At 40.5% G+C, this 11,858-nt stretch overlaps 1 long non-coding RNA gene across 1 annotated transcript; it reads left to right on the top strand.

Annotated features, from left to right (window-relative positions):
• Positions 1-3,016: 3,016 nt before the first annotated feature.
• LOC146566673 (uncharacterized) lies at positions 3,017-10,989 on the top strand. Its single transcript, XR_014893804.1, has 2 exons — positions 3,017-3,820; positions 7,404-10,989. It is a non-coding gene; the product is annotated as an uncharacterized LOC146566673 (long non-coding RNA).
• The last annotated feature ends 869 nt before the right edge of the window (positions 10,990-11,858 follow it).

The following is an 11,858-nucleotide window of genomic DNA, read 5'->3' as shown; positions in this document are numbered from 1 at the left end:
GCGTTTTTGAACAACTTCATATAAATCGCTGTAACTTTTGATAGAAGACTCAGACAAACATGTTTATGGCTTTATCTTATAGAACTCAATATCCCCGTGCTGGGCAAACAGAACAGGTTTTGCAGGCGTTTGAGCTAAGATTTTAAAATTATTCACATAATGAAAACCTATACTTTGTTTCAGGCGAGTTTCCCATTCAAATGCATGTAACAGTGAGAAACGCATTGTCTTGGCGAAATAAAGCGTTTTTGAACAACTTCATATAAATCGCTGTAACTTTTGATAGAAGACTCAGACAAACATGTTTATGGCTTTATCTTATAGAACTCAATATCCCCGTGCTGGGCAAACAGGTTTTGCAGCCGTTTGAGCTAAGATTTTAAAATTATTCACATAATGAAAACCTATACTTTGTTTCAGGCGAGTTTCCCATTCAAATGCATGTAACAGTGAGAAACACACTGTCTTCGCGAAATAAAGCGTTTTTGTACAACTTCATATAAATCGCTGTAACTTTTGATAGAAGACTCAGACAAACATGTTTATGGCTTTATCTTATAGAACTCAATATCCCCGTGCTGGGCAAACAGGTTTTGCAGCCGTTTGAGCTAAGATTTTAAAATTATTCACATAATGAAAACCTATACTTTGTTTCAGGCGAGTTTCCCATTCAAATGCATGTAACAGTGAGAAACGCATTGTCTTGGCGAAATAAAGCGTTTTTGAACAACTTCATATAAATCGCTGTAACTTTTGATAGAAGACTCAGACAAACATGTTTATGGCTTTATCTTATAGAACTCAATATCCCCGTGCTGGGCAAACAGAACAGGTTTTGCAGGCGTTTGAGCTAAGATTTTAAAATTATTCACATAATGAAAACCTATACTTTGTTTCAGGCGAGTTTCCCATTCAAATGCATGTAACAGTGAGAAACGCATTGTCTTGGCGAAATAAAGCGTTTTTGTACAACTTCATATAAATCGCTGTAACTTTTGATAGAAGACTCAGACAAACATGTTTATGGCTTTATCTTATAGAACTCAATATCCCTGTGCTGGGCAAACAGGTTTTGCAGCCGTTTGAGCTAAGATTTTAAAATTATTCACATAATGAAAACCTATACTTTGTTTCAGGCGAGTTTCCCATTCAAATGCATGTAACAGTGAGAAACACACTGTCTTCGCGAAATAAAGCGTTTTTGTACAACTTCATATAAATCGCCGTAACTTTTGATAGAAGACTCAGACAAACATGTTTATGGCTTTATCTTATAGAACTCAATATCCCTGTGCTGGGCAAACAGGTTTTGCAGCCGTTTGAGCTAAGATTTTAAAATTATTCACATAATGAAAACCTATACTTTGTTTCAGGCGAGTTTCCCATTCAAATGCATGTAACAGTGAGAAACGCACTGTCTTCGCGAAATAAAGCGTTTTTGTACAACTTCATATAAATCGCTGTAACTTTTGATAGAAGACTCAGACAAACATGTTTATGGCTTTATCTTATAGAACTCAATATCCCCGTGCTGGGCAAACAGGTTTTGCAGCCGTTTGAGCTAAGATTTTAAAATTATTCACATAATGAAAACCTATACTTTGTTTCAGGCGAGTTTCCCATTCAAATGCATGTAACAGTGAGAAACGCATTGTCTTGGCGAAATAAAGCGTTTTTGAACAACTTCATATAAATCGCTGTAACTTTTGATAGAAGACTCAGACAAACATGTTTATGGCTTTATCTTATAGAACTCAATATCCCCGTGCTGGGCAAACAGAACAGGTTTTGCAGGCGTTTGAGCTAAGATTTTAAAATTATTCACATAATGAAAACCTATACTTTGTTTCAGGCGAGTTTCCCATTCAAATGCATGTAACAGTGAGAAACACACTGTCTTGGCGAAATAAAGCGTTTTTGTACAACTTCATATAAATCGCCGTAACTTTTGATAGAAGACTCAGACAAACATGTTTATGGCTTTATCTTATAGAACTCAATATCCCTGTGCTGGGCAAACAGGTTTTGCAGCCGTTTGAGCTAAGATTTTAAAATTATTCACATAATGAAAACCTATACTTTGTTTCAGGCGAGTTTCCCATTCAAATGCATGTAACAGTGAGAAACGCATTGTCTTGGCGAAATAAAGCGTTTTTGAACAACTTCATATAAATCGCTGTAACTTTTGATAGAAGACTCAGACAAACATGTTTATGGCTTTATCTTATAGAACTCAATATCCCCGTGCTGGGCAAACAGAACAGGTTTTGCAGGCGTTTGAGCTAAGATTTTAAAATTATTCACATAATGAAAACCTATACTTTGTTTCAGGCGAGTTTCCCATTCAAATGCATGTAACAGTGAGAAACGCATTGTCTTGGCGAAATAAAGCGTTTTTGAACAACTTCATATAAATCGCTGTAACTTTTGATAGAAGACTCAGACAAACATGTTTATGGCTTTATCTTATAGAACTCAATATCCCCGTGCTGGGCAAACAGGTTTTGCAGCCGTTTGAGCTAAGATTTTAAAATTATTCACATAATGAAAACCTATACTTTGTTTCAGGCGAGTTTCCCATTCAAATGCATGTAACAGTGAGAAACACACTGTCTTCGCGAAATAAAGCGTTTTTGTACAACTTCATATAAATCGCTGTAACTTTTGATAGAAGACTCAGACAAACATGTTTATGGCTTTATCTTATAGAACTCAATATCCCCGTGCTGGGCAAACAGGTTTTGCAGCCGTTTGAGCTAAGATTTTAAAATTATTCACATAATGAAAACCTATACTTTGTTTCAGGCGAGTTTCCCATTCAAATGCATGTAACAGTGAGAAACGCATTGTCTTGGCGAAATAAAGCGTTTTTGAACAACTTCATATAAATCGCTGTAACTTTTGATAGAAGACTCAGACAAACATGTTTATGGCTTTATCTTATAGAACTCAATATCCCCGTGCTGGGCAAACAGAACAGGTGTTAAGTCTAATTGTTGAATGTTGCCATTGTTTCTTAAATTTGTACAGTCTTAGTTTAAGCAGTAGGATCAAAGCCATTCCTTTGATCCTGACCACCTCTCCAGCCACTCTGTGCTGGGGGAGGTTTTATTGTAGATACATCCTAACTTGAAGATCTGTTTGATGTTTGGTAGAGCTTCCTACCCTTTGTATGGTTTCACTGTGTTATCTTTGGTAAACCATACATTGGGTGTGGGGGAAGACTACCCTCTTTATGACCAAGGATGTTGTTCCTGCTTTTAGGTTTTATGACCCTTTGATCAAACACACACACACACACACACACACACACACACACACACACACACACACACACACACACACATTCTCACATAACACCCACACACACACACTTACATACAGTGCCTTGTCTTTGTAACCAAAGGGGGTTGCAAGGGGAGGTGTTTTGTAAACTATTGTTTGAAGTTTGTCAATAAAAGGCGGCGAGAGGAGGCCACCAGCGTGGTCATTTCAACGTGCTGGTCACAGACGAGAGGCCTCCCTTGCGCAAGAAATCGATCGAACACTGTTGCCTTGCTTTTCTTTCATGGGAATAAGTCCTGGATACAGCGGGGTCTGAGTTTAGACCCAACATTTTTTGGTCCTTCGGAGCCGGAGCCTAACACATTGCATCCACCGAGGAGAGGGAGAGGACGCCACCGCAACGTCTGGGATGATTGACGTAAAGCCCTGGTGTTTTTGGCTTGCCACCAGGCCGGGAAGTTTGCGCCTGACCTCCCCTCGGGATGGATGACGATTGACGGGATCCAGAGACTCTTCCCATGAACGTAAACAAACAGTGAGTACAGAAGGCCTTAGAGAGCGTCTCTATAACCGTGTGAATGAATGTGGGATCCTAGATACGCGTCACCGTGATTCTGCGTGAAACGTTTGAGTCCCGGGGAGCGCTGGTCACGAGAGCGCACGTGGACCCAAAACAATAGAGAGCGGCTACGGGCTGTGCGTTAAACGTGAGTCCGGGAGCGCGCTAGCCGCGTGAGAGAGACGCAGGCTTCTCCGCCGTTTGGGGCGTAGAGAGTTCTCCGCCATTTGGGGCGTGGAGAGAACCTAGGTTCAGAGTCCGGAATCTCCGCCATTTGGGGCGTTGGAGAGTGTCCGAAGGTTGAATTCTCCGCCATATGGGGCGTTTGAGAGTTTTCAACAGAGAGCGCTAGCTGTGCGTGCAGACGCAAGCGATAGGCCTATGTTGTGTGTGTGCGGGCCAGACGTGGTCTGCGTGAGTGTGGCTGATTGTTGTCTTGTAATGGAGAATAAAATGTGTAAGTCTGCCTTAGAAGGAGATGTAAAATTTATGCAGAAAGTTTTACCAGGCAGCACGCAGTATGTAGGTTGTTGGTATAAGAAATGTGGATTTGAAGGGACATTAGTGGAAGTTCAGTGTAAAATGCTGGTAGAAAGAATAGCTGTAAGTGTAGCAGGTAAAACAGGTAAAGCGAAGCAGAGGAAGGAATTGCAGTTAGCAGTTGCTAAGTTGTGGCTGGAGCAGGCTCAGAAGAGGAGAGAAGCACAGAATGTTAAAAGAGCAATATTGCAAGAAGTAGTTGTGAAACCTGAGGATGAAACTACAGCTCAATCCACTGCAACTACTCTAGAACAACACCATAGAAAAGCATTAGAAAGAGCAAGAATGTTAGCAGAAAGTAGAGTCAGAGAAGAGCGTGAGAGAGCAGAGGCAGAAGTGGAGGAGAGATTAAAGGCATATTAGGAGCAGCATTGAGTCCAAGACAGACTTGGCAGGGTAGGAAACAGAAAGTAAAGTTAGTGAACACAAACGTTACAACTACATATCCATCCCTGACACAACACAAAAAAAAAACAAAAAAAAAAAACAAAACATATGGTGTTTCTGTAACAGAGTGTGAAGATGAAGAAAGTTTTTCTCCTGATCAATTCCATGAGTGTGAGAGTGTCTGACGTCATGGTGTGTGTGAAAGGTATCCAGCTGGGGCAGACGTGATTCTGCATGTCACCTGCCCAGTGGACAAAAAGAAATAAAATAGTTGTGTGGATGAATGATAGCACGAAGAGTGTTTGGTGTTTCTCAGTCTGAAACAGCTGTAATGCTATTTTCTGTTTTGGAGAAAAGTACAGTTAAAGAAAAAAAACAGAGAGATGTGTGTTGTTTTAAGCAGTGATGAGAATAATGGAAGTGTGATGAGAGATGAACACAAAAACATACTGAAAATGCATTAACCATACTAACCCTACATGCATATACACATACAATGATACTCATGAGACCAGACAGCATCTTAAGCATGAGATTCTGTTTGTCATCTTGTCCAAGTCACTAGTAAGATGAAAGTGATACATAGACTAGTGGACTGAATATTATAGGAGGACAGATGGTTGCATCATAGAGGAGGAAACAGAATGCTGATGAGAGGTCTTAAATGAGTGAGTTGAGTGAGCTGATTGTGAGTTTCTGGTGTGTGAAGAAGTTTTACCATGGCACACATTTAGTTACATGAGAACTAAAACTTATTATGTGCTAAGACAACAGGGTTATGCTGTATGTTGTGTGTATGGCTGATTGGATGAATGTTTGAGATTAAACTGGCTGTTTGATTTGTCTTTTGTTACGATTTATCCCCCTGGCATGAAGAACACGTGTCATGATTTAAACAAGGCCTATCTTTCCTTTATTTTCTTTGATTTCTTTTATTTTCTTTCTTTTATTTTGTTACTTTCATGGTGCACTGAAAGTTTTGTTTGATGATCTCTGTTGAGCAGATCTGCACGATTAGAATCGAAGCGTCGTCGAGAAAACTGTTGCAAAGTGAGCTTCCCCAAAATTAAAATGGGCTCTTATTTGGGACAATCAGGAAACAAATTCCTGTCCAAAAGGATTCAACGAGGAAATCCAGTCTAAATTATTTTTCTTTTTGAAATGACGTTGTTTTGCTGAGCGTGGAAACGAATGCGACGATAATTTCCACAATTAGCAAAAGAAGGAATCACTGAGTGAATGAGTAAGAATTTTAAAATAAATCGGGAACTGACTGACTGACTTAACACCATTGTGTGAAGTCAACCCCCACTTGACAAAGGTGTGGATGTATCTCTGTGTGTGTCTCTGTTACAGGAGCAGAAAGATGATAGCAACATCTGAGGTTGCGTGATGGTTTAACCTTTTAAATGCCATTTTTATGTTTGTGAATCTATCAGAGGTGTGTTATTCATGGGCTTGTGGTACTCACAGAAGTTACTGTGAGAAAGTGTGTACACACCTGCGCAGCGCTAACATTTGCATTTTTTCTTACAGCATTGCAGTTTTTCATGTGATTTGATGATGTGGTTTTTAGCAGAACAACTGGTGGATGTTTGTTTCTTTATTACAGGTTTTGTTTTCTTTAAGAGTGCATGTAGCATTCAGCAGAAGCGGACAAGTGACATGAGTAAAACAAATAAGAGATTACGATATTTATGGAATAGTTTATTATGGGCTCATTTGCTGGCCACTTTTGGACCCATAATAAATATATGAGTGGAGTGACTTTGCTTAAGAGAAGTCACCGATTACATTAATGTTAACTGAGCACATGGGATGATCCATGTTTGAGGCGAATTATGGTAACAATAGTGATTTAATGATTTGAGAAAACCTGCACATGACACTTGTCTTGCTGATGCTGAATGCTTGTTACCCTTGTGATATACTTGTTTATAAGTGTGAAGTTTGATTTTACTTCCAGATCTTGTTTTCCAGGCCATGATGGTGAGTATGCAGGCTCCTGGTGGAGCCAGTTTTTAAGACAGGGATCCAGGTTTGGTGAGTTGACGCATGAGAAGTGTCCATGCGTCAAGAGGTGGGGTCCAGAATTAATATTAAACAATGTTTTCTATTATTGTTGCAGTGATTTGTGTGATTAGCTGTTTATTTACAAGTATTAAACCTATGCAAGTGGTGCATCCATGTTCAGATGAGGCTTTGATGGCCTATAAGTGAAGTTCACTGATTACAATGTGGAATAACATTGAGATGTTAAATAATTTGGAATAAATTATGGGAAAACGTAGGAGATTAATGAGTTTAGAATAAACCTGCAATGATACTTGTCTCTGTGATGCTGAATACTTTATTACTCTTATGATCTACAGTTGGTTGCAAATGTGAAGTTGTTTAAATTTAAGACTTTGTCTTCTGTGATACAGGAGCTGGGAGTTAAACAAGCTGAACATTTAAGTGCTGATTAATGTTCTTACACAGGGTTACAGCTTGGAGTGAAGCTGCTCCAAGGGACAAACCCTGGAGATTGTTTTAGGGAGACTGTGCAACACTCTTGTACATGTCTCATTGGGGAGTTGACACATGGCGAAAGCCGTGTGGCGAGAGGAGTGTCATTTTTTTCAATTTGTAGATGTCGTGAGGTGCCATGATGAGAAGGAGAGACTGAGAGGATCGTCCACAAGATGGAAGCTGAGGCCTGGAGGGAGTCTTCAGGAGGATCGGAGATCACCTTCAGCACAGAGAGCTGTGCTACTGGGCTTCCAAAGGATTGTCACAAGGAGACTTTCAGCGTTGGAAAATGGAACCTGAGGGAGCGTGCCAAGCTCCAAAAAGTGACAGCGCAGAGGAGGTCCAGCGATGGACTTGTGGTTCTGTGAACAGCACAAATGCCAGGTGACTGTAAAATAACTAACAGCACTTTTTCCACAAGTGAAGCCAGTAACTTACTATCCTAAAAGATTAGCTCTAGTTGCTCGTGCTTTACCTCCATGCGTGAGATCAGTATGTGCAGCAGCTTAAGCTGTACAATGTTTCAATAGTTTATTTCACCTTTTGCAATTGTTAGTTCCACACGAGGTAGATGTTTACTATTGCAGACTAAACTTACATTTCTGTCACCTACAAGACACTTGTCTTTAATGTTACTGTTACTCTCACAACCACACATATTACCATAAAGTGGTGCAGAATTCTGAATCTGTCAAACCCTTTTTGCCAACGGAGGAGGACACTTCTCATGAGTGTAGAGAGCGCGAGGAGAAGACGTGTAAGCTGAGGGATGACTTAATAGATGTGCCACTCGTTGAGGGAAAGGTTTGGTTTGTTGATGATTTGAGTTTTACAACAGCAGAGGGACAGACTAGAACACGTTTTACTGTAGCTGACAGTGAGAGAGAGTTATCTATGTAGGACAACTAGCATGTTTCATGTTTGCTTGAGCAGCAGAGATGCTAGCTTTAACGGAAGCGTGTAAAGCTGTAGAGAGACAATATACACTGATAGGCAGTATACATTTGCTACTGTACATTTCTTTGTAGTGCAGTGAGTGAGACGAGGTGTGACAACCTCTACAGGGAAACCTGCAGAACACACCAAACTCTTGCAAATTCTGCTGGATGCAGCGTTATTAACCAGTGGAATTGCCGTTTGTAAATGTGCAGCACACATGTGAGGGAAAGATCCGGTTGCATTAGGGGAAGTTTTTGCAGATAAGATCGCAAAAGAGGCAGCTTTAGTTAAACATGGTGTTAACCTTTTATCAGTACAGCATTAGCAGACATGCAGGCCCACTCACCTACTGCAGGACAATAGTTGTGACTTACAGAGGGAGCAAGCTTGCAGGATGATTTTTTTATCTGTGTGATAAACCAGTACTGCCTAATAATTTGTATAAGACTGCTGCTATTTTGAGCCATTGGCTATGCCATGTCTCAAACAGGAGGGAGATGAGCAGTCGTTATACTCACTCTAGGATTATTAAATACTTTAAAAAAAAAACTTTTGCAGACAGTAAAGTTAAGATTTAGGAAGACAGGCAGGACATGGTTAGACTGTATAGAATAAGTACATGAGGATTACTCCAACAGAGAATGGTCTGACTCTTTGAGATTACACATGTTAGAGCATTTAGAGTTCCAGTCTTCTGTAGTGATGATAGAAAAGCAGAAGAGAGAGCATATTAGCAGATTAGATGCTTGAAAATGTTTAAAAGTAAAGTAGTCATGAGAACAAATGATCTGCCAGATGATTCTGTTTCTTCGCAGGAGCAGAGCCTGAAGTCTGGAGATTGGATGATGATAAGGCCATGGAGAGGAAGTGCTGGTCCAGTCCATGGTGGGAAGGTCCATATCGGATGCTGCTGACGACGACCACAGCAGTGAAGATTGCTGGAAGGAACACTTGGATACATCAAGCGCACTGCAAGAAGGTGACACACATCCAGGCCAGCTCGGAGTAAGTGGCAGGAAGACCGGGAACAAAGGGGGGGAAAGCCTCCAGGGCCCCTCGTCTCAATCCGGTGAAGAAACCAACTGAGCCACAGGTACTCATCAGAATGGCTGGGAATGTGCTGTGCATCTTCTTGTGCCTGTGGACCCTGAGTGGGATGACAGGAGCGCATTGGGACAGAGCAAATCACACCCAGTACCCGCATGGGTTTTCAACCAACTACTGGTGGCAGTTTAAGAACACAACCGGATAGCATCACTTGGAGCGAGACAGTTTGTTTGGTTGCTTTAGCAACACATCCAGGAACACTGCCAACTTTTCAACTTTCCAATTCCTCATAACCTGAATGGAAGGTTGATTCACCAGTAGCTGGGAAGGTGAACTGCTCTGGTGAGACAGACCTGCTCGTCTGACTCAAAGAATATGACTTGTTGCAGGACATTATACAGTTAAACGAACTGGAAACAGGCCAATTGCCTATGTGTACGAAGGACAATGGATTAGCCCAAGTTGGAGATTAACCATGGAACATGGTAACATCACTTATTCTTTTGTCTTCTGCAAGAAGGATGTAAACAGAGAAGCCTTTTGTCTACATTTACATCATGAACACTTGAGGTTTTGAGCCAAGAAGATCAAAACAGCTGGATCCAATTTCCTTTACAAAGCTTTTTCTGTGGTGACAACAGGACAGGAGAAGAGTTGTAAATGCAGATAATTCACAAGTTGACTCTAACCCCCACAGGATGCCTACAGTGAGAAGATTTGGGGGGGTTGATAGGAGTCATAAAGAAGGGTGTTGACCAGGCTGCAGCTTTGAAGTTAGCTGAGAGCCACATGGACAAACAATAAAGTCAACTGATGCGTTTAAATACCTATGTCTGTATACAGTTGGATTGTAGTGACATATGATTTTTGAGAATGATGATTCTTCTTGTTTGACCTTTGACATTCAGTTGTTTACTTGAAGAAATACATAATGAATTGCACGACAGGAGTAGATCCGCCACAAGGCTGGATAGCTTGGTTACTGTCTGGTCCTTGGTGGCATCTTCTTTTGAAGATATTAATTCCTGTTTTTGAACTGTTGATACTGATTTGCTTATGTATAGGATGTAGTTTACTGTGCATGAATGAAATCTACACTGACACTGTCTAAACAAAGGGTGCATAAGTTGAAATTTAAGAACAATGACAAAAAGGAGGGAAATGTTAAGTCTAATTGTTGAATGTTGCCATTGTTTCTTAAATTTGTACAGTCTTAGTTTAAGCAGTAGGATCAAAGCCATTCCTTTGATCCTGACCACCTCTCCAGCCACTCTGTGCTGGGGGAGGTTTTATTGTAGATACATCCTAACTTGAAGATCTGTTTGATGTTTGGTAGAGCTTCCTACCCTTTGTATGGTTTCACTGTGTTATCTTTGGTAAACCATACATTGGGTGTGGGGGAAGACTACCCTCTTTATGACCAAGGATGTTGTTCCTGCTTTTAGGTTTTATGACCCTTTGATCAAACACACACACACACACACACACACACACACACACACACACACACACACACACACACACACATTCTCACATAACACCCACACACACACACTTACATACAGTGCCTTGTCTTTGTAACCAAAGGGGGTTGCAAGGGGAGGTGTTTTGTAAACTATTGTTTGAAGTTTGTCAATAAAAGGCGGCGAGAGGAGGCCACCAGCGTGGTCATTTCAACGTGCTGGTCACAGACGAGAGGCCTCCCTTGCGCAAGAAATCGATCGAACACTGTTGCCTTGCTTTTCTTTCATGGGAATAAGTCCTGGATACAGCGGGGTCTGAGTTTAGACCCAACAACAGGTTTTGCAGGCGTTTGAGCTAAGATTTTAAAATTATTCACATAATGAAAACCTATACTTTGTTTCAGGCGAGTTTCCCATTCAAATGCATGTAACAGTGAGAAACGCATTGTCTTGGCGAAATAAAGCGTTTTTGTACAACTTCATATAAATCGCTGTAACTTTTGATAGAAGACTCAGACAAACATGTTTATGGCTTTATCTTATAGAACTCAATATCCCTGTGCTGGGCAAACAGGTTTTGCAGCCGTTTGAGCTAAGATTTTAAAATTATTCACATAATGAAAACCTATACTTTGTTTCAGTCGAGTTTCCCATTCAAATGCATGTAACAGTGAGAAACACACTGTCTTCGCGAAATAAAGCGTTTTTGTACAACTTCATATAAATCGCCGTAACTTTTGATAGAAGACTCAGACAAACATGTTTATGGCTTTATCTTATAGAACTCAATATCCCTGTGCTGGGCAAACAGGTTTTGCAGCCGTTTGAGCTAAGATTTTAAAATTATTCACATAATGAAAACCTATACTTTGTTTCAGGCGAGTTTCCCATTCAAATGCATGTAACAGTGAGAAACGCACTGTCTTCGCGAAATAAAGCGTTTTTGTACAACTTCATATAAATCGCTGTAACTTTTGATAGAAGACTCAGACAAACATGTTTATGGCTTTATCTTATAGAACTCAATATCCCCGTGCTGGGCAAACAGGTTTTGCAGCCGTTTGAGCTAAGATTTTAAAATTATTCACATAATGAAAACCTATACTTTGTTTCAGGCGAGTTTCCCA

Source organism: Mchenga conophoros, linkage group LG9, assembly GCF_057382185.1.
Source record: "Mchenga conophoros isolate Kocher_MC1m ecotype Shallow Benthic linkage group LG9, M_conophoros_male_GT1.1, whole genome shotgun sequence".
Lineage (NCBI taxonomy): Eukaryota > Metazoa > Chordata > Actinopteri > Cichliformes > Cichlidae > Mchenga > Mchenga conophoros.
This window is presented reverse-complemented; position numbering and strand designations above follow the sequence as displayed.